Genomic DNA, 26,278 nt, shown 5'->3' on the forward strand with positions numbered 1-26,278 from the left:
AACTTTTTTTTTTGTCGGTGACCTTTTCAAAAGTGTCGTCTACCGAAGTTTATTACACGGCTCTTCTTAATGCTGTAGAATGCGCCATTCACTTGAATGGGGCTTCCCAACGTTCTGCGGTCCGTTATTAACCGATAGCGGACCGTTGCTATGCAATAATGACCGCTGTCAAGGAAAGTGGCCTTTTTGCCTCTGATTCACGTATTTCGTAGCACTCCGCAAGTAGTCCGGTGACTTATCAATGGAGTTTCAGTGGACGGTTGAGCAGCTGTGTTCTAAAGAATGTTTGTTAAATGTTTGAAGTTCAACGTCTTTGACAAACTATTTCTCTGCTTTCTCTGCTTTTTAACACTAATGGTAATAAATACATTGTATATGAAACACTGTTATTTTTTCGTGTTGGCAAGTAGCCGTATAAGCGGGGTCGGGGTGCTTTCGCCCTGTCGGGGCTTATTTTCCCGACAATGACCTGCTTTCTATACATTATCCCTTACATAAATTAGGCACAAGTGTCCTTTACAGTTTACAAGACCTACGCAGCAAAGTTTGAACGAAGTTAAGCGGTTCGAGCTGAATTCATCGCAGAAAAAGGTAAGAAGAATAAGAAGCCAAGGAATAACAATACAGGGCATTTCATGCACTGTAATAAGAAGAAGTATAAGAAGCCAAGGAATAACAATACAGGGCATTTCATACACTGTAAAACACGTTGTATCTCGCTTCGTAATCGTATCTCTTACTAGCAGTCACTTCAGAGTGCATAATACCAGTATAGGTCGCTGGATGACGCTATACCCCATGTTTTGCCGCCCAAAACCATGCTGTCCTCCAGCGTCCCACAATTCTCAGTGACAGAAACGCTGCATCTCAGCCGCTTGCCTAGTAACCAGGTGGAAAATACAAACATCGCTGGCTCTACTCCCTCTGTTCTGCAAATTCAAGTAACTTACACAAGTAAGTGTTCAATTGTATGTTTTTAAATAGACGTTAATTTGTAGGTCGGGTTGCCAGCTCGGTTTTGATAAGCAACCATATCCACGTGCCTTTCATGAACGCTGTGTTGTTGGACATGTCAAGTTAGCTTGGGTTCTCTAGCCAAAACTGTTCTTAAGTAAACTAATACTACATGCTAGCTATAGCTAGGTAGCTTGATACCGTTAGCTAGCTAGCAATAGGTGAAGTTTTCAACTTAGAAGTGCATTGGTGTTGGGTTCGGATATCAAACCTACTAATCACGAAAAACACTGAATAATGATGCCTTGTATTTACCCAAACAACTAATGTTGATTTCCAGGCGTTAGAGCTATTAGAGCAACGGTAGTTCACAAATCAGATGGCTAGATAGTTAGCTAACCGGTAGTTAACTTACTTCCTTTAGTTAGCTGTCTAGCCTCGAGCGCTTTTATTAATTCGTAGCAAGCTAGCTGAACCGGGCTGTTTCCCTTGCGGGTGAATTTGCTCTAACATAGGTTGTAAATAAAGGCTACTTTAAGGCGGGTAGCTAAGAGGTGGTGACACAAGTAAACAAATTTGCCTGTAGAGAGCAGTCAACGGCTCAGGGCTCAGTGTTACGAGTAAAGTTGACAGGCTTATGCAATACGCCAAGTTATTGATTTGATAAATACATTTTAGCATGCGTTGACTCGGTGAAGTACAAGAGGTATTGTTACCTTTCAACGCCTTCAGTAGACAGTCACCATAGTAAACTTTCAGAGACATTGATATTGCAGTTAGGAAACTTAAACTAGTCTGTTAGGCATAACGTTAGTTGCAAAGTGAACACTCATCGCATTCTGGTTTTCCAGCCCAAGTACCCATCAAGCAACTTATTGATTGTGTTACTTTAGAAGCTCAGAGAACCATATGCCGTCTTGTTCTTGTTGGATTCTGCTTTAGATACATACAAAAGAAGCTGTGAAGCGCTGTGTAATACACAGTGCTATAGCTATCAGTTTGACCAAGTCGGTGTAACTGATTAAGTGGACACCCCAAGTCATGTATTCCAACAGGTTCATTGATTTTGGACCCCATGCATATCATGTCAGAATGTATAAGATTATGAATTTACCAGGGATTGAAATGACTGAAGTTGACTTGGTATTTATATTTGGAAGAACATACCTACTGTATCCTCCCTTCTTCCCGTGTCAATTCATATTAACATATGCCCCATTTCTAAAGGTCAACAAAGCTAAAAACCCAGGGAGAACTCTAAAGGGTATCTGGTTATTCATCTGGGTAGGCAACAACAGGGGCTGTTCACCCCACATATGAACATGTTCATGCATTGATGTTTGCGGGTTGTCGGTCCTTGCTATTGTGCACACTTCAGTGCAAACCTCCTAAGGTGCAATTCACATTCGACATTTAGAAAACCAGATTTATGGCAAGCCAGGTCTAAAATCTATCTGCTCTTCTTATGTCGATTACCAAACCATTTTGCAAGTTGGAAATTGCTTTAATTTGGTTGGTTGCCATTGTTTTTTTTTTCAATTTGTTTTATGTATCAAGGGAAGCCATTTTTAGTCAAATATCTAGAACTATTTCTGTTGGAATTGGGGCTCTGTCTCACAAAAAAGGTTTGAATATTCACTAACCAGTTTTATTTTGAGGTGGTAAAGGCACACCCCTGTACACCTGTCGCCACATTAGAGGTAGGTATCTTGCGTAGTCATGGTAATGATGTATACATAGCAAGGTTAGGCCACTAATTAACAGAGGTGGAAAGAGTACTAAAATATTTTACTCAAGTACAAGTACTGTTACTCTGTTGAAATTGTTCTCAAGTACGAGTAAATTTACCAGTCAAAACATCTACTCAAGTAAAAGTAAAAAGTAAATCATTTAAAATGTACTTTGAGTAAAAGTAAAAAGTTACTTGTTTACAATCAGTGTTTTCTGCCTCTACTGTGATGTGCAAAAGCCCACCTGGCAAATTCCCATTGTCATTGTGACACTGCACACAACAAAATTGCATTTATGCCTCACCCATGCAAAGGAGCAGCCCCAAATGGCAAAATGACTACTCACGGTAAAATAATTTCCAAAACACATCTTTTTATTTAAAAAAGTGCTACATAAACTACATAGTGCTACATTCAGCAAAAAGTGCTTGTTCAGGCAAATCTTTGAGGAGCTTTCCATATTGTTGAGCTTCGTGGACAGCTGTAAGATCACTAGAAGGAGCCACCCCATGTGCGTGTTGGTGTCTGACTGCAAGATGTTCAATGCCTTTACCAAAGGTTTCATCACCTCGCGATACTCTCTGAGAAAAGTGATTTCTGCAGGACTCAACCTGTATGAAATCAGAGCAAATGAATACAATTTTAGTCTGGAAATGTACTCTTAATTAAAAAGCTAATTTATTTCAATTTAAATAATATCACATTACCGGTACATTTACCAGATGTTTATTATATCCAAAGCTACTTACAAAAGACATAATAGCCTACAATACCTATATAAGTAGCATATAATGGCCCAGCATCAATGTGCTTAGTGCATCAAAATGTTTAGTATATATGCATTAATGTAATGCTTTCTGGCCTGATGGATGCATTTGGTAGGACGGATAATGGCAGGTTAGCAGGCTAACGTCAGTGGGCATAGTTCTAGCTAACTGCCATCACAGTGCCAACAGGTTGCTACTTCAATGTTGTATTGCAGTATTAGCAGTACCATACACAGTTTTTGGGATATGACTAGCTTGTTGTCAGTTTAAACCTGGAAAGGCACGAGAAACATGACTTACCTCAACGTGCTTTCGGAGATTCGACGTTGAATTCTTGTAAGCTGATATGTTGGACTTCTTCGGCACACATAGTTTGCATTGCATGATATAGCTTTCTCCACGTTTCTCCACGAAGCTGAACATGTTTTCAAGATAGGGCCAGGGGTGCACTGGGTTAGAGGAAGAACGGCTCAAGTTGGTCTCCTCTGAAGTAGCAGGTGAATCTCCATCGTCTGCCTCCATGTCAGCCATCATCGTTTGAGTGAGAGACAGACTGTACGCGCCAACACTCTTTATAAAAGAACTAGGTTCTAGGCTAGAATTCTAGAGCTGCCGGCGCGCAGGGGCAGAACGTTCAGTTTTTTATATATATATTGGTTGCTGTTGGAAAGGGGGATAGTGTCTTTTTTTTTCTTTCTTTGTCTTTTTTTTTTAATTAGAGCAAATAAGGTTGTTCTCCATGTACGCTCCTCTGAAGATAATTACTACAAGGAGCCTGCAATTTGTGTCCATCAAACCTGCATTGTCCATGTGTCATTATTCTTACTTTGTGCCTCCATTTCTTGTTCAGCCTTCTTAATGGACATGATTTCAATGGCTTTGATGGCGGGGATGCATGTAATTAGATGGAAAATGGTTGGCAGCCATGGTTTTTCATAATTTATTTTATGCATCTCTATTTCTTCCCCTGTCAACATGGTGCTGAGTTGTGAACAAAACACAAACCACTACAAAGTAGCTCTAGATCAAGAAATGGATTAAATGCAAATGACAAAATATTGTGCAGCATCACTGGCATAGGAGTTGTCGGTGCAAAGCTTGTTTTTAAATACAGCCGAGGCCTATTTTCCAATCTTTTCTTGAGGGCATGCATAGTGATTGGCATGTTTCGACTTTGTTATTCGCATAGGAAGTATTCATTACTGTGCGCTTGATGTTAATAACTTCCTAATAAGCCTATTGCTAATCATAGCCATGGTACATTTACAATCAGATAGGTTGACTGAAATATATGATGTCTATTTTATAGAATGTTTTCAAAAACAACCTGTTCTCTAGCACCAAGCCTCCATGATATAAATAGGTAAGATTATAAACACCTCCAACTATAACTGCTATTCTGGGCAGATGTCATATTATTACTGTCTCTGCAGAATGCTACCATTTTGCAGTAGTCTATGTTGTTGTGCAACATTTAATGTCAAGACCTCCATTTTATTGGATGGCCACAGAGTAGCTGGCAACCAAATTCAGTTGAGCTGTTTGTTTAAATTGTGTCAACAGCCTGAGTTAAGTTGTTTTTTAAAGCATTAATTTCTACCAAAAAGCAACAGCAGCAAGAAAATGCAAGCTGTCTTAACTAAACTCATTTAGTTTTGACATTATAGGAAATCTTTGCTGTACATACACTGTGCATTTCCCTCTAAGCTCAGTACACATTCTTTTTTGTTTGGAAATGTACTCTTCAAGCAAGCATGATGCCTTATAGCTTATGATTCTCCTCATTTGAATATTAATTAGGCCTATTGTGATTTGGGAAGCAATGCTGTGTGAATGCCGTTGCTCTTGTTAAGTTTTATCTTCTACCCTCTTATTGCACCAGTTTTTTTTGCACTGCTTATGCTCCTAGTGCTTTTGAGATGTCAACACTGCTCTGACCTGATCCTGTGTAAGGCAAGGCAGGTTTATTTGTATAGCCCATTTCATACAACAAAGGCAACCCAATGTGCTTCACAAGTAAAAAAAAAAAAAAAAAGGATGGTCCTTACATATAAATAGAAGTTACAAAAGCAATAATAGTAGCAAGTAGATAAGAATAATAAGAGTTAAAATTAAAATTTAGTAATGTAAGTAAAAACATACAATCATGAGAAAAAAATAAAAATAAATAAAAATAGATGCAAATACATAAAAGAAAATAAGAACACATGTTAATTAAAAGCATCTCTGAACAATTTAGTTTTTAGTTTGGTTTTAAAAGTGGCAACAGTGGGGGCTGTTTTAATGTCCAGAGGTAGCTCACTCACCCTGCTTAGTACGGGCAGAGGGTTGAACCAGCATAAGAAGCTCTCCAGATCTAAGAGATCTGGTAGGGCAGTAGATTCTGAGCATATTTTTAAGATAAAGGGGTCCCTGGTTTTGAAGACATTTAAAAACAAGTAATAAAACTTTAAAATCAATTCTAAAAGATACTGGTAACCAGTGTAGGAACCTTAGTACAGGTGTTATATGATCTCTTTTCTTTGTTTGTGTAAGTAACCTTGCTGCAGCGTTTTGAATCATTTGAAGGTGTTTAATTGTTTTTTGAGGTAGGCCGGTGAAAAGACCATTGCAGTAGTCGACCCTACTAGTAATAAAGGCATGAATACGTTTTTCTAGGTCGGCATATGAAAAACATTTTTTCAGTTTAGAAATATTTCTTAAGTGATAAAAGGCAGATTTAGTGACTGACTTGATGTGGCTGCTAAAAGTTAGGTCACTGTCAAGAATCACTCCTAGGTTTCTAACAGAATCAACTGCCTTAAAACCTTTTGAATTAAGTTGAGCAGCAAGCTTATTTCTTTGGTTCTCCTTACCAAAAGTTATCACCTCTGTTTTTTCAGTGTTTAGCTGTAAGAAATTTTGGGACATCCAGGTGTTGATATCAGTGAAACACTGATAGAGAGAGTCCATGGGGGAGAGATCATCAGGGGATGAAGACAGATAGATTTGGGTATCATCAGCATTGCTGTTTGATGAGCGCGCCAAGGGGGAGCATGTATAAGTTGAACAAAAGAGGGCCGAGAATCGATCCCTGAGGGACGCCACAGGATAAGGGCATAGGTTCTGACTTAAAATTCCCAATAGCGACGTAAAAACTTCTATTTTCTAGATAAGACCTCAACCAGCTAAGAACAGTTCCAGAGAGGCCCACCCAGTGTTCCAGTCTATGTAAGAGAACATGGTGGTCAACAGTATCGAAAGCTGCGCTAAGATCTAAGAGCATAAGGACTGTGGTTTTACCTGCATCGTTGTTTGTGCGAATGTCATTTACTACCTTTATGAGGGCTGTTTCAGTGCTGTGATGTTCTCTAAAACCTGATTGGTAGAGGTCAAAGCAGCAAGTCGCAGTCAGAAAGGCAGAAACTTGGGTAAAAACTACCTTTTCTAATACCTTACCTATGAAGGGTAAGTTTGATATGGGCCTATAGTTGCTGGGTGTTGATGCGTCAAGACTGGCCTTTTTAAGTGTATGTACTGGCCTTTATGTGTAGTGCTTGGTTGCAATGCCACCTGTTGTTCTCTTCTTTTTCTCGTTTTTCATCCCCCTTTTCCCCATTGAAATGAAAGGGGAAACGCTTTGGAGAACTTCAGACACCTTTGGGTTACCGAAATGTCACAATTCAACAACATCTAATATGCAAAAGCTCAGTATTCCTCAGCCTCCACTAGTTTCATCGTTTACAATAGTAAATGGCAGATCTGCATGTGAAAAACATGTCAAAACTTCAACTGGAACACCAAAGTGTATACTGCCCCCGTCAGTTCCAGAAGAAGCGCAGCACCGATTTTAACCGCTGGCATCGGTGTTCACGGTACTTATGGTGCTTCAAAAAAATGGGCATCGTCGGTATTTTGTTATTTAAGTACCGAAAGGTATCGTAAGTATCGGTATCGATATCTTTGGTACATGTTTGATAAATGATTAGAGCTGCAACGATTAGTCGACGAAATCGACTAAGTCGATTGTGAAAAATGGTCGACGCAGATTTGTGTCGTCGACGCGTCATATAATATTAAAAAAAAAAAAAAAAAATGTTTTTTCCTTTGCAGACGCTAACAGAGCTACCGGTACTTTTCATTCGGAATTGCATATAGGAAGTGCGAAATAGCTGCGAAAAGCGAATTATTCTGAGATGGCTCATGTTACTATGGAAACAATAAACAAAGCTTGGTTTAGCAGCTGCTGCATATCAGATATGGCTAACAGAAAAGTTGTCATTTTTCTCAATGATGGTCAATTATTAGTAGTTTAAGAAGTACTACTACAGTATTTCAAAGAGATCGGGCCGTGGGAGCATAAGAACAGTAAGTGTCTGGCAGCAATTATCATAGACATATATCTATAACTTATTGTAAGGTTTACTCTTAAATGTTTGAAAACAGAACGTCTCATGGAGGATGCTTGCTAACGCTATTTCAGTTATGTTAAGTGCAATGCGGTAAATCAGTGAATTATCAGAGTAGCCTGTATTTTCGTTTGTTCTGAATAGATAACCTCCTCCACTTAGCAATCTTCAAACAAATGATTGTGGATTTTTTTTTTTTCATATGTTGAATTTGAATGTCACCTGCAGCTCAGTTATGTTGCACTTGCAGAGGCTTGATTGCTATTTTGAGTTCCTTTTAAAACTTTCTCTTTACTTTTAAAATAATAATAATAATAATAATTAATTTTATTTTTAAAGCACTTTTCATTCAAAGGAATCTCAGAGTGCCTAAAACTTTATTTGCACTTTCTCTTTACTTTTATAAGCATATTTGCACTCTTAATTTGTATTACTATTTAATGTATTTATTATGATGATTACATTTGTATTAACTTGTTACTCAAATACATTTGAAATTCAAATTCCAACATTTTGAATCATTTTTTAAATTTATGGAAATATTGTTAGATTAGTCGATTAATCGAAAAAAAGTCGATAGATTAATCGATTACCAAAATAATCGTTAGTTGCAGCCCTATAAATGATACTTGTAGGTTGATCGTTCGTAACAAACTTAGATGTCAAATGTCAAGCTTTGTGGGATTTCTGCAGCACTGAACTGAAGCCAGGAACATTTTTCAGATGGCATTCAAACCTTAAATAGATTTCAGTTATAACTGTTTTGTTGGCTCTGATGGTTCCTCATAACCTTTCAAAAAGCTTTACTTGTTTACCTGTGTTCATACACAATCGTGCTTTCAGCGTACTTACTGATGAAGCACCAAAGATTTAGTGAGTGACAGCCTACATCTAGTTTTTCTTTGCATATTACATTGTTACAAGCACATATACCTTTCAAACATCAAACATACTTTTTTTCACTCAAGGACCTTCAAGAAGATTTCCACTGGGCCATTATCATTGCCAAGGCCCACTTCCATCACACTCTGCCAGGTGCCTGCTGGCATGTAGGAAGGGTAGAATTTTGTAACACCTTTTACTCTTTTAACACTTTAGACCTTGAACTTAATAAATGGACAGGTGATATAATTTGTGCATTGATCTGGGTACGTTATGAAGCTTATTGCATTTCTAGTTGAGTCTGACCTTTTTAAAAAGAGGGCATTTGCAGAGAAAAAAAGTCACATGTTGGTCCCTTAACATGCTCTGTAGTCTCCTGGCACTGAAATAATTAGCCTAAATAATGAGTCTACGCCATTCAGTGTCATTATTCAGGCTGTCATGTTTATTTTTTTTTTTATTTTTGTGCTCATAGAAAAATTATAGAAAAACAGAATTTGGTCCTGACAATGTTTTTTTTTAATGAAAATCCATTAAAAAAACTTGCTGTGGTGCTGCAATTGGTGGTATCCATCAAAGACAATTATATTGTTTGTCATGTTTGGGCACTGATGTTTTAATTAGATTCATGTTGTGTTTGATGAAGGCTCATTTGGCTGGAAAAGAGTGACTGATCATTCTGACTGACTCATCTGAGGACATTTTGGAACCCTGTTAGTGTTTGTACTGTGTATGATTAGGCCTAAGAAAAAAATAGTTTTGGTTCCGGTTTCCGACCGACCCTGTCACTTTATGTGCGACCCAAATTATTTTATGAGCTTGGGGAAGAAAAAAAAAAAATACAAATGCATTTTTTTTAGGCAGACTATAATTACGTTTTTGTACAGCTCCTCTTCATCCTGTACAAGGATGAGCGCATTCTCTCGTGAAAACAACGACTTCACGTGAGATCTGCATGAAGACGACTGGATCGGTAGCGCGTGTTATATGGTTGCGGGAGAAAGGTGGATATATGCGTGGTCTCCATTGTTTGGCCATGAAATAGTGTGACAAACACAATTGTTAGATTGGGTATGAAATCTAAAAGACCCACGATTACCAAAGCAGTATTCTTTATCTCCCTTTAATGTGCATTCATCAATTTCCATTACATGACGATGCATGTGATCGTACATATGTGTGTGTGTCTGCAATGAGAATGGGGTCTAATTAGCACTGCACTGAATTACTTTAACATAAGTTATTGCTACACGATAACAATTACACAACTAATATTATTTGATTCATAGAATAGTGGACATTACACTAGGCAACATGAATCTCATTCATAGCTCATCCAGTCGAAATCTTAACAGGATGAACCCATCTTTATTACAGCGAATCAACATCAGAACATAACTAAATCTCGGCTTAGCATGCTAATCGTTACTAATAGCAACGTGCACTCATAATACACTACCTAGCAGTCGTAACTTCATGAAACCCTTTACTTTATTATGTACGCACACAATGCCTCACATACATGTCGAACAATGATGATTTAAGCATTGGAAATGTATAAGTTCAGGGCTTGTCTCAAGTGGCACGCATTGAGCGTGACAGTCACTTATTTAGGTCTTTAGTCACGCACTCCCGCTGGCCTCACATAGTATTTCTCACGCTGGAAAAAAAACCTCTTGGCTGTTTAATGTGCCACAGCGCGCAAACATGACCTGGCCGCGCTGCCCTCACCATGGAGGAATCAAGCACGTCTTCTCGAATCCCCTCGAGTTCTGCCGTGAGGTGCACAATAGCCAATCAGAAAAATATGTATCTTTTGTATCTGGGTAAGATTAAATCCAGCAACCAATGGAAATAAAGCATCCTGGAATGACTTGACTGCAGTTAGAGAATATTTCCCAGATAATTAGCAAAAGTTTTTAATGAGTGTTTGTAGTCAACACAGTTTTAGGCTACAGCCTGCCTTTTTTACTATTGCTTTGACTCCGAACTTCGTTTATAGGCTAAAATAAATTCGAGTAAGCCTATTCAAAATATATATAGGATATAATTCAAACGAATATTAGGCAGCCCTTTATATTCAATGATGTTATTGGCATTATTTTTTGTAAATGTGTTTGCTTGAACAGTCTATTCAGATTCCGAGGTTTCTTAACACCTGGTGGAGTTGTGAATCGCCAGCTCATTAGTCATACTAGCATGTATAAATATCCTGGCCATGGATGCATTAATCATTGCATCTGTCTTTCAAAGATGTCAGGTAAAAAACAAATGAGCATAAACACATTAGCGGAGGAGATGGTGGAAGAGGAAGAGACAGTGCAGGTGGAGGAGAAAGAGACAGTGCAGGTGGTGGAGGAGGAGATGGTGGAAGAAACAGTGAAGGAGATGGCTAGAACAAAAGGGAGAAAAGTCCAGGAGCAGCCACCTAGAAGACCTCTTTTGATAGTGAATGGACCTCTCAATGGCCATTTATTACTGTAGGGAGCACCAGCTCATAATACTGGTGCTCTATCTGCCGCCAAAAGAACTACTGTGCCCATCAAGGTGTGTGGGATGTCATAATTCTCTCTCTCTCTCTCTCATCGAATACATACTTTGTAATTGGTCACATCTTTTCTGCAAGTCTAAGCAATTATTACAAAACACTAATAATAATATGGGGGGGGGGGGTCTGGTCTGTGGGCATACAGCAGGGGCGGAGCAGGTGGAATACGGCGGGCTGGGGCGTGGTCGGGGGGATGTCACTCTTGCCTGTCTTCAAAACTTGAGAGCCCTGTATAAGGCACATAGTAGCTATGGTCAACTACTTTGCCACTGAATGGGAGACGAGCTGAACTTGTCACTATTAACTGAAAACTTAACTGAGCAGACAGCATTGCTTGGCAACGTCGCTATCAACAGAGTATTGTAAGAGTTGATACTATTAAATGTATTAATTAAATATAACTTGAAATGTCTTCAATGCCAATGGTCCAGGTTGTATTGACTACATATTTTGACTGCAAATGTGTGTGTGTAACATGCTGGGAGTATCCATTGCTGCTGTAAAAAAAAAAAAAAAAAAAAAAATCTACCTATCACTCGCTGCCACTGGAAAAATAAAATAAAATAAATTCCCTACCTACCCATGACCTCAATTGACAACCAACAGGAACCAAACTTTTTTTTTTGTTAGGCCTTACATGGCAGGTCATGGCCAAGCATTGTGGTGTGTGCTGGGCCATATAGCAGGTACACTTTGGGCATAGAGTTACTTCACATGTACACATACCTATGGAACACGGATCATAAAATAAAAAAGTAAACATTAGAAATAGGGCTGCTCGATTATGGGAAAAATCATAATCACGATTATTTTGGTCAATATTGATATCACGATTATTTAAACGAGTTTGAAAACATGATGCATTTTTTTACTGAGAACTTTGAAATTTTCGTTAAAAATTGTATTTGTTGTGTACGCGCTATATGCGTTGGAATGCGTTGAACCGTCAAGGTTGACGGCTCCCCTTTCAAAGTGAATGATAGGTAGCTCAGACACCTCGCAAATCCTCTCAGACATATTTTTGAGTTGCAAAAATGGGGGTTTGACATTATGCAGTGCTTATTTCTCGGTAACTTTATAAAAATATAAGGTAAAAACATCCAACTTTTAGGTGCAAATGAGACCATCTACGGAGTTTGGTCACCCATCTTTAGTTTTTTTTGCTTTGCTTTTGAGACGTGACCATAATCGGGATCTGATTGGCTAGAGCCTGTGCTGTCATGAAAATCTGTCAACGGTCGATGCTGCTGATTGGCGGCTCACTAGCATGTCCCGCCTCCGGCTAGTGGCATATAACTTTGTGATGTCACACGCCAGTTTAAGATTTAACTCCCTCTCGCCGCGTTGAATGCTTTTGGGGGAAAGACTGAATTACGGAAATTAATTGTTTCAAGTCAATTATATGAGTTTGGAGATCGTTTGGGCCAAAAATTGATATCGCGATCAAAATTTGATTAATTGCACAGCCCTAATTAGAAAGTAAGAGTATGATTACTTAACCGTTTGATTGGGTTATGACCAGGCCTATTGACAGATAACTAAGAGCTGAAGATAAAGAACAGGTATTTAAGGACTGTACACTATAAATAGACTAAGTGTGGACGGATGTATAATGCTATCACAATGCCATCATTCTTCTGTTATTTATAGGAAGCCAATGATTTAAAACAAATATATAAAACTGAGAAGGAATGCTTCATATTCTGATTTGCACATGAGAATTCAATTCAACCTTCAATAGCCCACAAACATTGTCTGGGAATTCCCCTATGGAAGTTTATTAGACTCTTTATTCAAATGGCAATGCATTTGTCAAATGGCAATTCAATGTGCAAAGTGACAATGCAATCCGCAATTCAAATGGCAAACCAGTTGTCAAATGGCAATTCAATGTGCAAATGACAATGCAATCCGCAATTCAGTTTGTATTATTTTGAATAAATATTTGAATGAACGCTTATTGCATTGCATTTCATATTGACACGGTTTTTTCGACTCTTTATTCAAATGAAAATGCATTTTTCAATTGGCAATTCAATGCGCAAAGTGACAATGCAATCCGCAATTCAAATGGAAAAGCAGTTGTCAAATGGCAATTCAATGTGCAAATGACAATGCAATCCGCAATCCAGTTTGTATTATTTTGAATAACAATTTGAATGAGCGCTTATTGCATTACATTTCATATTGACATGGTCTTTTCGACTCTTTATTCAAATGGAAATTCAATGTAGTAGCTGAACAGCGCCCCCACTATATTGCATTAGCATTTACTTGTCATCACGCTCTTTTTGTTGCAAAATTCAAATGAAAATGCAATCTGTCAGTCGCCCCATCAAGGCGGGTCCCTACCCCTATTAGGCGTATTTAGTCACGTGACCAATATCCATGACAACAACCTTTGCCGGCCATGTTGGGGTCCATGTACGGCACTGTTTTGCAGTGTTTTATACCGCTATTCTCAAGAAGCTCTTATTTTCTCTTCTCTTCTCTTCAAGTCTAACTCCACGTTTCCATTGGGACGAATTATCGGCAGGCGGTATTTCGCCTAGGGGTCGTGGTCAGAAAAAAAAAACATGTTTGGCTGTCATGTAGCGAGTGTCAAGTAGCAAGCTCGGCTGCAGTGCAGCGCTTATAGCATTTTAGCAGCTATCTTCTACATTGATCTCCAATTAAAGTTTAGGCAGCAAGCTAACCATAACAGTCGAGAGCTTAATTAAAGACCCACAATATTCTGTTTGCCCTGACAGTGTTCGTATAGTATATTAACAACAAACCGAGTCGATGTAGACTTATAAAAGTTGTGTAAACACCTTAATTCACATACAAATATTTCCAACAGACAGACTCCCGAGAGCCAGGATTAGCAGCTATCTTCTACATTCGGTCTTCGGCAGTTCCTCTACGATACATTTTTCTAAAGAACAACTTATTGTTTTGAACTGTTGTATTATATTGTTTTGCACTGTTGTATTGTTTTGTGTTATGCTGTATATTTTGAGGAATACGTGTAAGCACAGTGACACTTAACTTCCCCGCAACCTTGACCACAGCAGTCACAACTACAAACGAAATCCGGAGTAGCATGTAAGAATTCATTAACTGCATGTTTTTCATGTGTGCATCCATGTTCAGTGGCAGGTGAGGTGAAGTTGAAAAGCTTTGGGTTACACATATTTCTGATAAGGGAATGTGAAGGCTGGGCAGGTTTTGAAGAACTGTCCTGTTTAGCGATCGAAGCCCCAATTCTCTCGGCTCTGTGTTTGAAAAATGAACCACCCATTGCCTGGTCTCTTGTGTCCTCCTCAATTACTTCCATGTCAGTGACAGAAAATTGTATGTTCATTTTTGATTAAAAGATGATTACTTGGCCCAAAAAAGCTGATTCTGATTCTTCTGACATTTAATACATGGACCCCATGTTGAGGTTCACACTAACATATCACGTGACTGACATCACGTGGATATTGATATGTTGCGGATTGCATTGCCACTTTGCCATTTGAATAAAGAGTCGAAAAGACCGTGTCAATATGAAATGCAATGCAATAAGCGCTCATTCAAATTGTTATTCAAAATAATACAAACTGAATTGCGGATTGCATTGTCATTTGCACATTGAATTGCCATTTGACAACTGGTTTGCCATTTGAATTGCGGATTGCATTGTCACTTTGCGCATTGAATTGCCAATTGAAAAATGCATTGCCATTTGAATAAAGAGTCGAAAAAACCGTGTCAATATGAAATGCAATGCAATAAGCGTTCATTCAAATTTTTATTCAAAATAATACAAACTGAATTGCGGATTGCATTGTCATTTGCACATTGAATTGCCATTTGACAACTGGTTTGCCATTTGAATTGCGGATTGCATTGTCACTTTGCGCATTGAATTGCCATTTGACAAATGCATTGCCATTTGAATAAAGAGTCTAATAAACTTCCATATTCCCCGCCCCTTCACTGCATTTCATTTGCTCAGTTAGTCTGGCGAAGTACTAAATGGAGGTCCACTTCAGTCATGTAATTGGACACGCCTTTAACCCATTTAGGCCTAAAGCGCCTGGAAAAAATGCCTGTAAAACCTATAGGCGATTTCAGAAAAGCCCCCAAAACCTGAAGTTTTTCTAGAAATTCAGCAATTGTGTCAACGCCTACTACATTACTGATTTCTCAGCCCCTGTAACAGATAGGAACACAATTCAAAAAGTATTTGAGAGCTTACACCTGTGGCTTTCATGGGAATTTGAATTTGTATTTACAAATATTTACAATATTTACATACACCTTCTCAAAAGTAAACAAAATATGTAAAAGTGCAGGATCAGCACAAAACAGTAGAAAAAAAATGTAATAAGCTATATGACAAAGTATATAACAAAGTGAAATAAAGTATATAATTATAAATATATAATTCTTATAGGGAAAGTTTTAACTTTTGAGTTGTTTACTTGTTTTATTATGAGCAGAAGGGAATACGATTAACATCTATTTTGTTGTCCGTGTAGTTTTTACATACCAGGGATATTTGATGCTCATTTGGACACTATGGATGGAGAATGGACCTGACAGTGTCAACCTCTGAGTTGTTTACTTGTTGTATTATGAGCAGAAGGGAATAAGATTTTGATCAACAATTATAACTATTTTGTTGTCCATGTAGTTTTTACATACCAGTGATATTTTTATGCTCATTTGGATACTATCACTGAGATACAGATGAACTAGTTTAGTGTCAAATATTCCATTAAAAGGGAAAAACAGGAATAATTCAAATAAAAAACAAAACAAATTTCAAGTACATCTTATTTATCAACTGATAAATACTGTATGCTGGGCTGAAATGGAAGGCAACCAAAGCATTCACTATAATAAAGTCAAACGAGGATTCAGTAGCATTAACTGATTATAAACAACATTCTATAGGGACTGATTATTGTTTTGAAATACTAGAATATATAGTAATGCAAAGAATAGAGAGTTGTCGATATAATTCGCTCGTTCACACTCGCTCACTGGAGAAAGTTTTAACAACATAGCAAGCTAGCTTAGTGTTAATATAGCCCTCTATGATACCATATTCCCTTTCATTTACCTCGAGTAAACCTACATTTAAGCAAGTAACAATCGTTAACAACTACAGATAACCATATTCTGTAACTACCAGTACTCACAACTCACTCCTTGCCTAATTTACTTTGAGCTATAATCCTGGCTGTCGCGGAGGAGACCTTACTTAGCAAAGCGAGAAAGCCAACGATTTTTTTTTTAAACTACTAATGGCAAAACATTTGAGGCACTATCACATGTCTATTCTGATGCATTTCATTGGCCCAGAGCCCGACACTTTGGGCAAAAACCCCCCTTATACAGAAAAAACGACACAAACGCTTTCCCGGCCTTAAAGGTAGAATGACGCAACAGCGCTCCCGGCTTTAATGGTAGAACAGCGGTAATGCTTTCCCGGCTTAAATGGGTAAACCAATCAGACCAACGATACTATACAACGATACAACGATCATTAATAAAGCAAACACATATTTTTTCTGTATGAATTGTTCCAGAGCAGGTTTCTGTTCTATTTTCAAAGAAAACTTGCCTTTGAAATCATCCAAGACAGCCGCGAGAGCAGTATATAGTTTGCTGTGCTTTTCTTTTTGCTTTCGCTTTTGTTACGCAGACGTGGTTATTTTAAATCCGCCAAAGGCGCGCCAGGTAGCCAAAAGCCAGTTTGTGATTGGTCCCAGAGATCCTGAGAATGCTGTAGTGAAATGCTGTGCAATCTTTGCAAACTTCTCAGGCAAAATCAAATTTGTCGGAAGAAGACGGGCGGGACTTCCCAGACAACCACAAACACACACTTGCACACAAATACACTCACGTAGTCTCAGGATATTCACAACATGCATTTCATTATAGGGATATTGCCTATTGTGTGTGAAGGAGAGTAGATGAGTTCTAGAGCAGGGGTCTTCAACAGGGGGTCCGCGGAGGTACTGCAGGGGGGTCGCGAAATCTTTGGTTTAGGGCTGCAACTAACGATTATTTTGGTAATCGATTAATCTATCGACTTTTTTTTCGAATAATCGACTAATCTAACGATTATTTCCATACATTTTAAAAATGATTCAAAATGTTGGAATTTGAATTTCAAATGTATTTGAGTAACAAGTTAATACAAATGTAATCATCATAATAAATACATTAAATAGTAATACAAATTAAGAGTGCAAATATGCTTATAAAAGTAAAGAGAAAGTGCAAATAAAGTTTTAAAAGTAAAGAGAAAGTTTTAAAAGGAACTCAAAATAGCAATCAAGCCTCTGCAAGTGCAACATAACTGAGCTGCAGGTGACATTCAAATTCAACATATGAAAAAAAAAAAAAAACACAATCTTCTGTTCGAAGATTGCTAAGTGGAGGAGGTTATCTATTCAGAACAAACGAAAATACAGGCTACTCTGATAATTCACTGATTTACCACATTGCACTTAACATAACTGAAATAGCGTTAGCAAGCATCCTCCATGAGACGTTCTGTTTTCAAACATTTTAGAGTAAACCTTACAATAAGTTATAGATATATGTCTATGATAATTGCTGCCAGACACTTACTGTTCTTATGCTCCCACAGCCCATTCTCTTTGAAATACTGTAGTAGTACTTCTTAAACTACTAATAATTGACCATCATTGAGAAAAATGACAACTTTTCTGTTAGCGATATCTGATAAGCAGCAGCTGCTAAACCAAGCTTTGTTTATTGTTTCCATGGTAACTAGGCCATCTCAGAATAATTCGCTTTTCGCAGCTATTTCGCACTTCCTGTATATGCAATTCCGAATGAAAAGTACCGGTAGCTCTGTTAAAGTCTGCAAAAAAAATAAAAATAAAAATGTTTTTTTTTTTTTTTTTTAATATTACAGCCGCGGAAAAAATTAAGAGACCACTTCAAAATTATCAGTTTCTCTGGTTTTACTATTTATTGGTATGTGTTAAAGTAAAATGTACATTTTAGTTTTATTCTATAACCTACTGGCAACATTCCTACCAAATTTCAAATAAAAATATTGTCATTTAGATCATTTATTTGCAGAAAAATGACAATTGGTCAAAATAGCAAAAAAGATGCAGTGTCTTCAGATCTCGAATAATGCAAAGAAAACAAGCTCATATTCATTTTTAAACTACACAATACTAATGCTTTAACTTAGGAAGAGTTCAGAAATCAATATTTGGTGAAATAACCTTGATTTAAAATCACAGCTTTCGTGTGTCTTGGCATGCTCTCCACCAGTCTTTCACATTGCCGTTGGGTGACTTTATGCTACTCCTGGCGCAAGAATTCAAGCAGCTCGGCTTCTTTTCATGGCTTGTGACCATCCATCTTCCTCTTGATCACATTTCAGAGTTTTTTTTATGGGATTCAGGTCTCGAAATTGGGCTGGCCATGACAGGGTCCTGATCTGGTGATACTCCATCCACACCTTTACTGGCCTAGGAATGTTGCCAGTAGGTTATAGAATAAAACTAAAATGTACATTTTACTTTAACACATACCAATAAATAGTAGAACCAGAGAAACTGATAATTTTGAAGTGGTCTCTTAATTTTTTCCGCGGCTGTATATGACGCGTCGACGATACAAATCCGCGTCGACCATTTTTCACAATCGACTTAGTCGATTTCGTCGACTAATCGTTGCAGCTCTACTTTGGTTGATATGACAATTTTTTTTTATATTTAAAATTTTATTTTTTTTTTTTTTAAATTCAACCTATTTTTTTCCCCTACAAAGTTAAATGTCTTCCGAATCAGAATTGCATTTATTCCCTTAAATTTTTCATTAACATAAATCCAACATATTGTAGCGAACGTATACATTGATCAAGAAGACGTTATCTTTCAGTCCAATCGACACATTCAGCTACCCACAGGAGCTCTCTCAAGTTGAATTCAATGTTAAAAAATGTTAAAAGTTAAATTCGTTGTTCAAAAATGTTAGGTTAAATTCAATGTTAAAAAATAAAAATGTTAATGAATATATTAACCTTTGTATTATTTGAATAGCTTAGCATTGAATACACGATAACAGGGTAGCTATGTTTATTTGGCACTAGGCCCAGTATATTATAAACAAACTTTTATCGGTTTATATAGTAGGGGGTCCCTGCTCATCTTGCCATCATTTTGGGGGTCCCTGGCCTGAAAAACGTTGAAGACCCCTGTTCTAGAGAGTGAGGAATCAGTCCACTGTTTGCCTGTCTGCACATGTGTGTGAGTGACTGTCAGAATAACACAGAACCGCATCATGTCCATACTGATTCATAGGGGAAGTTTGGTATCCTAGCAACACACAGGGCATCAGGCAGTCAAGAGGGCTCACGCTGGAAGAACTGATGAGCAACTGTTTTCATCCAATCAAGGACTCGCCTGTACTTTTATTTATTCAGATATTATATAAAAAAGCCCACACACCCAAGAAGCAAAGCGATTGTGAAGTGGAGCGGAGATGTAATGACCCCTCTTTGCTGAGGTGGAAGGCTGTGGTTGGTGTTGGTGCGTCTTCCTAGTCTGCCATTGAGGTCATCAGTGATATCTGAAATCAGAGCAAAAGAGGCACATCATGGACAAGACTACCTCGAATTAAGACACTCTGTTTGCCAAAAGAGTCACATGATTTAGCTTGGAAGGTGTTTCTTCTCCTGTTTTGCTTTAAGCAATGCCTAAGTCGTCTCCTTAGAGAGATGTGCCGCATATATAGTCTGTATCTATTAGAGATAGGAGTGGTCTGTATCTATTATTTCTTTGCCTGTTCAGGTCCACCTTTTTTCAGTTTTTTCATTACCTTATTATTACAGATATAACAGGAGATAAAGTTACATTCACAAGTCGGCTTTGAGTATTTCAAAACTTTTCATCTGGGGGATAACGCCCGACTCACATTGTTGCGTTTGAAGGCGTTGATGCAATGGACGGTGGAGGAGGAGTCTGGCGCATTCGGTTCTGTTGATAACGGAGACGTTATAGTGAGATTGACAGGTCAACAAACCAATCAGGTCACTAGTAGGCTTTTACCCTGTGAGTAGTAGCATGCTAACCCTAACCCATCATTAGACAGTGTGCTCAGACACCTCGCAAATCCTATGATAGGTATTTCTCAGTTACAATAAAGGGGCTTTTACATTGTACAGTGTCTATTTCTCGGTAACTTTTAAAAAATCAGATCCAACAGACCCAACACATAAAATGGGCTAGAGCTGTCCAGATGAGATGATGTGAGACATCAGACCCAACACATAACATGGGCTAGAACTGTCCAGATGAGATGATGTGAGACATCAGACCCAACACATAACATGGGCTAGAACTGTCCAGATGAGATGATGTGAGACATCAGACCCAACACATAACATGGCTCAGTGGAGGAACATTAGCTCTGTCTGACTATTCTCTTCTCTATTCTCTCTGTCCGACATGGCTGCAGGGACTGTTAAATGATTTCTTCCATTTCTATCTGGTTATAAAACTCTCAATAGAGAGCAGTTTTCCTTGCTGCCAGGACTCCACGAGACAAATGCCCGCTGTGCCCCGATCCACCTAGTCATTTGCCTCCCTGGTCAAGATTTATGCTAATCTTTTTGGTGATCAACTAAACCATTATGCCTCCATAAAAGGGAATAATTATGTCATTGTGCACACATAAAGTGCATTGGGACTGTTCTAGGACATTCTTTTCAATATATGCATGGCATTGTTCTGCCAGGGACAAGTTGAGTATGTGGAATTATGGCTTGGAACTCCAGACTAAACGGGCTAATGCTCTTGCTTGGGTGTTTCACTACTGATTTTCTTTGCAGAGTACATCAGCCTTTTCATTTTTTTGAAGCAGTTTTTGTTTGTACATATTTGGCCAGTTTGGCAAATGGTAGCCTCTGGTGGCCTTTATTGAGAAAATGCTGTCAGGAACTGCATTCATATGTAATTTACATAAGTGGCATGTACCGAAAGAAACATGCTGCTCTTTTCATTTCTTTTTCTCCCCCACTCACTGCTGCTTTTCTCCTCTGCAGAAATAAATGTAATCTTTCCTTTTGACTTTCAGCTGATAAGGTAATCAATGAAGCATGCTGTTGGTTGGCTCGGTGAGTGTGAGATGTGTGTGCTAAATACTAAAAGCTTCCTGTCATTGACAGATTCATTCTGTGTCGGCACGCTCTCCACTCTCCAGCTCTCTCGCGAAGAGAGTAAATCTTTGGACAGTCTAATTTGATATGTAAATACAGCATGAATGCTCAGTGAAATCATAATTAACTGCTGAGATACTGTATATGTGCAACATATTAATTCACTTATAGGCACTGCGGTATCAATAGTTCCTGTTTACCTTAACAATTAGCCCAAAAGGAAGATTACAATAATGACATCCAGAGGTTGGAATGCTCATTTAAAAACATCTGGAATGGTCCCCTGGCAGCCATATAATGTTAATGTCATTCAGGCATATGGGAACATTAATGCAAGTGGCAGATTTAGCTGCTAGAACTTGTATGTCTGGAAGATAAGGCTTTGATGGGGACACTGGAGTGAAATGCCTTTGCCCACCAACTGACAGACGGCATAATGGGATCATTACGCACACTTTTGTGAGTGAGGACATTTATTCACTGCCATGCTCATTATAAGGTGAATTAACCCAGAAAGGTTCTGACTTTTGAGAGATTTAAGGGATTACTGGAGATATTAAGTCCTAATATTTGTGAAATGGGATTCTCCCCCCCCCCCCCCACACACACACAACCAAAGGGCTAGGAGCCTGAAACACTGATCTGTATTGATTTAACAGGTTCCTGCTTTTATGTGGAGTTTATTCCTTATCAGCGTCATATTAGTGACGGAGAGATTCTTTTTGACTGAAAAAGCATCTTGTCCTTGCCTATTAAATGCAGTCGATCACGATCAGAGAGAAGAGTGGAATTGTATTGACACAGGGAAACCTTGCTGAAAGATGATAAAGCAGCAAGGCCACCACATCTTCCTCAGGATTAGAGGCAGCTGGGGCGAGCAGATTTCATTTTCATAGACCTTCATGCAGGGAAATCGAAGATGCTTCGGTCAATAGCGGGATTCATTCAAGTCTGAGCACACAAATGGCAGAGGTGTTCACAGCCAAAGCTTCAGGCAGAGTATGACGGGCTGAACTCCGTAAACCCATCGATAGAAGCAAGGGCGAGTTGCTCAGGTTCCTCTCTCTCTCTCAGGGGAGGTCAGCCTATCGGCTTGGACGACCACACTTCTAGGGCCAATAGTTTTCCGCGAAAACGGAAAACGGACGGAATACGCGGAATGGACCATCAGAAACGGAATGGACCACTGAAAACGGAATTGCAACTTTTCAAACGGAAACATAATTTTGTGCATCAAAATCGCCCAAAACCCCCTGTATTTTACCCTGTAAGACTGAGGGCCCTATCTTGCACCCAGCGCAATTGACATTGTCACCGACGCATGTATAATTCCTATCTTGCACCCGGCGCACAGCGCGATTTTCCCTCCAGAGGCGCGCTTCGAAATGAACTTGCGTCGACATGGGCGGGGGCGGAACAGAGAAGGCGTTTCTCTGGCGCAAGTGGTATTTTGCAGTTTCAAAACAACGCCGTGCGCCGTGCGCCATTGACCAAAAAAAAGCTGGTCTAATGTGAGGCGCAATGTCTAAAGTCTGTAACGCGTATTCAGAACGCTATTTTAAGGGCGCATGTGCTTGCCCGCACAGTATAGGACCTATAGGCTACACTTTACTTCTGTCGTCTTCACGAGCGATTTACACCAATTGTTTGGCAAGCCATATATAATTACAAGGAAAATAAAGTATTTACCACATGAGGAAATCATTGTGATATCCGTATCCAAGACATTTTAAAACTAGGCATACATCTAGCGTACACAATTGACCCAAATGATTCAGGTTAATTGAAGCTGCGTGACATTTGATTTATTGTATGGCTTTGTTGCATTTATTTAATGCCAGTATTATTATAAATCTTGTAAACTCATCTTTGTGTATGTGGACTTTATTTATGTACCTTGGGTTTGGTCAGCTGGTGCACTGGCTTGGGTGCCGATTTCCATGCCCCCAAATCCCTGCAGGCTCTCAGGCGTGAGGGTAGACGTGGCGATGTCCTCTGCTGCCGTCAGATCCTGGGTCGAGGCAGATCCACCTCCCGTGAAGGCACGAGAACGTGTGTTACCTTCCAGCTTGGATGTCCCACGTCTCCGGACGTCATTATAGCGTTTTCGGCAACGTTTTCGGGTGCCCCGTTGCAGAAACAATCACGGCAATATCTTGACATGCTTGCTTGACTTTGCTTACTTTTGGAGGGTTTCTCGCATCCCCATATATATCTATCTCCCGGCTTTTTACAAAGCCATACAATAAATCAAATGTAACGCAGCTTCAATTAACCTGAATCATTTGGGTCAATGTGTAGGCTACGCTAGATGTATGCCTATTTTTAAAATATCTTGGATATGGATATCACAATGATTTCCTCAAGTGGTAAATACTTTATTTTCCTTGTAATTATATATGGCTTACCAAAAAATTGGTGTAAATCTCACGTCGGTCTCCTCGGCTGTGAACTTTTCCGGTCTTCCACCAGGTAATTCCGCCATCAAAATAACAAGCCGCTATGGACTATGCGCTCCTCGCTCTTAAAGGGAATGTGAAATGACGCTCGGATTGGTTTATTGCATATTACGCCCAAACCACACCTATGGCTGAGTAACCTCCTTTGGACCAACCCTTTTGACACTTGCGCTGGACGCAAGTGTGTTTTTTCCGCCGTTAAAATAGCAACTGCGCCATAGAGCCGCCCACACAGCTACTTGCGCTTGGCGCCGTCCTACTTGCGTTTCTGATCGGCAAGATAGGGCCCTGAATGTCTTTCAAATAAACACAACAACGATCGCAACAATGAACAAACATTAATTAAAGAACAAAAGCGGTCAAAAAATCTCACGTCTGCGCTGAACTCTGCTCCGGCCACGCCCCCCTTTTCAAGGGTAGTCACGTTCATTTGCTCATCTTCCCAATCGCATTAAAAACTAAAAATGTTAAGTCTTCTGTTGTGTTGATGGCTGGCAAACAACAATCTAAGAAGGGCACGTATTATTCACTGAGTTACCAAGCAGTCTAATTTATGGGGACTAATTAGCACTGCACTGAATTACATTACCATGACTTATTGCTACACAATAACAATTACACAACTAATATTACTAGATACATATAATAGTGGACATTACACTAGGCAACATGGATGTCATTCATATCTCATCCAGTCGAAATCTTAACAGGATTGAACCCATCTTTATTACAGCGTATCAACATAAGAACAGAACATAGCTAAATCTCCGCTTAGCATCATGCTAATCACTACTAATAGCACGAGCAGGTAGCCCACAATTTGGTATTTAATACACGATCTATTACAGAAGCAACTTCATGAAAACCCTTACTTTCATTAAGTATGCACATTAGGGATGGGCATTCGATTAAATTGTCTTAATCGATCGTCGGGAGAATTAACGATCGATTTTCGATTAATCATTAAAAAAATTATGTCAAAAATGCACTATTTATAGGCTATATTAAAATGCAGTGAAAACAGATAAAACACAGCGTGTTCCTCAATGAGATCTGTATTACAAGATTGACAACTCTTGTGGCAGTTAAACCGGATCCTTTTAATGGTTAAACTTGAAAAATATGCGCTACTGTACTCTTAAGCAGCGGCGCCGACAGCTACAAGCCGATGCTCATAAACACAACTTACTCGGTTAGCCTACCTAACAATGAATTAGGCTAATTAACAAAGCTCCATTAAAACAACCAGTAACAGTATTATCGACAAGCCATTCAATTCACCGGTAAAGAGAATATTAATAGTTAAGCCCTAAACCTACAAGTCCAGGTGCTTAGAATAACAGGTGATAGTAAACGTCAATTTATAAGATGATTCTTGACCAGTGCCAATTTCAAGCTATGTCAATCCCCGGTTTTCTAACCAGAAACAATAACCCTGGAAGGTATTGAAAACTAGTAACTAACTGTTAAAGCACACGTTTTTAAAACAACCAGTTAGCTAGCTTGGCTACCTTTTGGAATCCTTCAAGCCAAGTTCGCCAGCAATCCTAGGTTAGGTAGGCATGCTAACTTAGCCACGGTAAGCTAAGTGATGGAGGCTGTTAGGATTGCAAGCTATTTCCAACAGTGCTGATAAATAAGGTGGGTTCCATATGTTTAATACTTACTTAGTTGTGTACTGTCACTAACCATGGTCGGATGTGCGTTGTTCAAGTGGTACATCATTTCAGTTGTGGCCGAGTTGTATACACAGCTTCGCAGTGTTGTCAATGAACTAAGTCATTTTTTTTAATCAAAACGGTCCCACGCCGTGACCTCTTCATGTTTACTTTTGAAAGACACGGAAACTTGCAGGTAACTGAGTAGGCCTGTGGCGTTTTTTCAAACATTGCCCTTGTTTGGTAACATTTTAATTGCTGCCACATAGCGAAATCCATTGCATTCCTTCAAGACTCACACTACGCAACAGAACGTGCATTAGTTTTATCGATGAAAAAATTATGTCATCGACGAAATTCTTAATGATCAATTAATCGATCGTCGATTAATTATGCCCATCCCTAATGCACATAATGCCTCACATACAGGTCGAACAATGATGATTTAAGCATTGGAAATGTATAAGGCACAGTATGGTCAACTACTTGGCGACAAACTGAACTCGACAGTATCTTAACTGTGGGTGCTGCACGCACGCAAACAGCGTTGCTAGGCAACATCACTATCAACAGAGTTTTTCATACAGTTAACGTGCAGAAAGGCATTATACGGCTGTTTTTATTTTTTTTACGCGGAATCACGGAATTACCAAAAACGTGACACGGAATTTGCTTTTTTTTGGCGCGGAAAACTATTGGCCCT

The 26,278-nt window shown here is 38.9% G+C and overlaps 1 protein-coding gene across 4 annotated transcripts in view; it reads left to right on the plus strand.

Annotated features, from left to right (window-relative positions):
* Positions 1-869: 869 nt before the first annotated feature.
* The window catches only part of LOC308367225 (ecto-NOX disulfide-thiol exchanger 2-like), a 295,423-nt gene continuing 270,014 nt past the window's right edge, over positions 870-26,278 (plus strand). For 3 of the 4 annotated variants that reach the window (XM_080841064.1, XM_080841068.1, XM_080841069.1), the window contains exon 1: positions 870-954. The gene's annotated coding sequence lies outside the window, so the exon portion shown is untranslated. Of the gene's footprint in view, positions 955-21,344; positions 21,385-26,278 lie in introns of all 4 variants that reach the window. The other variant, XM_080841065.1, reaches the window with a different exon arrangement.

Source organism: Sprattus sprattus (assembly GCF_963457725.1).
Source record: "Sprattus sprattus genome assembly, chromosome: 6".
NCBI classification, from domain to species: domain Eukaryota; kingdom Metazoa; phylum Chordata; class Actinopteri; order Clupeiformes; family Clupeidae; genus Sprattus; species Sprattus sprattus.